The following is a 2,512-nucleotide window of genomic DNA, read 5'->3' as shown; positions in this document are numbered from 1 at the left end:
ATTTAGCTGTGGGCTTGTTCTAGTCTCCAGCCTAAGCAAAATCTCTCCACTTTCTTTTTCTTTATTCTCCCAACCAACTTACTTTATCAACTCCTTTTTTAGAAATTTAATTTTTTTTTCATCTTTATAGGCATATTCCATCCCCTCATTGTATTTACCCTTATATATGTTTTCATTCTTTAAAATTTTGGGAGGTTGTATCTTCTAAGAGACCAAAATACTTCCAAAATTAAGTGGGTGACCCTGTTTAGTCACCAGTTTAATATATATATTATTTTCTTTTTTATATATTTTAAAATTTGTATTCTTTTTTTAAATATTTTTTTATGAACCTCTTTTTATCCTCTTTCTCACCACCCCCCATGATTTGGGGTCTCTTCTGATTTGGCTAAAGCACATTTTCCTGGGGTCTTTGCCACCCTTTCAGTATTTTATTTGCTCCTTCATATATTCTTATCTGGACAAAGTGACAAGGCGGAAAAACTCACCACACACAGAAAAAAGAACAAGAGGCAATACCAAAGGCTAGGGACCTAATCAATACGGACATTGGTAATATGTCAGATCTAGAGTTCAAAATGACAATTTTCAAAGATCTAGCCAGGCTCGAAAAAGGCATGGAAGATATCAGAAAAACCCTCTCTGGAGAGATAAAAGCCCTTTCTGAAGAAATAAAAGAACTAAAATCTAACCAAGCTGAAATAAAAAAAAAAAGCTATTAATGAGATGCAATAAAAAATGGAGGCTCTTACTGCTAGGATAAATGAGGCAGAAGAAAGAATTAGTGATATAGAAGACCAAATGACAGAGAATAAAGAAGCTAGGCAAAAGAGAAACAAACAAATACTGGACCACGAGGGTAGAATTCAAGAGATAAGTGACACCATAAGATGAAACAACATTAGAATAATTGGGATTCCAGAAGAAGAAGAAAGAGGGGAGCAGAAGGTATATCGGAGAGAATTATTGTAGAGAATTTCCCTAATATGGTAAAGGGAACAAGCATCAAAATCCAGGAGGTGCAGAGAACCCCCTTCAAAGTCAATAAGAATAGGTCCACACCGCGTCAGCTAATAGTAAAGTTTACAAGTCTTAGCGACAAAAGAGAAAATCCTGAAAGCAGCCTGGGAAAAGAAGTCTGTAACATACAATGGTAAAAATATTAGATTGGCAGCAGACTTATCCACAGAGACCTGGCAGGCCAGAAAGAACTGGCATGATATAATCAGAGCACTAAACAAGAAAAACATGCAGCCAAGAATACTATATCCAGCTAGGCTATCATTGAAAATAGAAGGAGAGATAAAAAGCTTCCAGGACAAACAAAAACTGAAAGAATTTGCAAACACCAAACCAGCTCTACAGGAAATATTGAAAGGGGTCCTCTAAGCAAAGAGAGACCCTAAAAGTAGTAGATTAGAAAGGAACAGACAACATACAGTAACAGTCACCTTACAGGCAATGCAATGGCACTAAACTCATATCTCTCAATAGTTACCCTGAATGTTAATGGGCCAAATGCCCCAATCAAAAGACACAGGGTATCAGAATGGATAAAAAAAAAATCAATATGCTACCTACAAGAAGTCATTTTAGACCCAAAGATACCTCCAGATTTAAAGTGAGGGGGTGGAAAACAATTTACCATGCTAATGGACATCAGAAGAAGGCTGGGGTGGCAATCCATATATCAGATCAATTAGATTTTAAGCCAAAGACTATAACAAGAGGTGAGGAAGGACACTATATCATACTCAAAGGGTCTGTACAACAAGAAGCTCTAACAATTTTAAATATCTATGCCCCTAATATGGGAGCAGACAACTATATAAACCAATTAATAACAAAATCAAAGAAACACATCGACAATAATACAATATTAGTAGGGGACTTTAACACTCTCCTCACTGAAATGGACAGATCGTCCAAGCAGCAGATGAATAAGGAAATAAGGCCTTAATGACACACTGGACCAGATGAACATCACAGATATATTCAGAACATTTCATCCCAAAGCCACAGAATACACATTCTTCTCTAGTGCACATGGAACATTCTCCAGAATAGATCACATCTTGGGTCACAAATCAGGTCTCAACTGGTATCAAAAGTTTGGGATCATTCCCTGCATATTTTCAGACCACAATGCTCTGAAGTTAGAACTCATTCACAGGAGGAAATTTGGAAAGAACCCAAATACAAGGAGACTAAACAGCATCCTTCTAAAAAATGAATGGGTCAACCAAGAAATTAAGGAAGAAATGAAAAAGTTCATGGAAACAAATGATAATGAAAACACAACTGTTCAAAATCTATGGGACACAGCAAACCAGTCCTGAGAGGAAAATATATAGCAGTATAAGCCTTTCTCAAGAAACGAGAATGGCCTCAAATACACAACCTAACCCTACACCTAAAGGAGCTGGAGAAAGAACAACAAAGAAAGCCTAAACCCAGCAGGAGAAGAGAAATCATAAAGATCAGAGCAGAAATCAATGAAATAGAAACAAAC

Source organism: Enhydra lutris, unplaced genomic scaffold (assembly GCF_002288905.1).
Source record: "Enhydra lutris kenyoni isolate GAN:26980312 unplaced genomic scaffold, ASM228890v2 scaffoldscaffold141, whole genome shotgun sequence".
Taxonomy (NCBI): Eukaryota; Metazoa; Chordata; class Mammalia; order Carnivora; family Mustelidae; genus Enhydra; species Enhydra lutris.
This window is presented reverse-complemented; position numbering follows the sequence as displayed.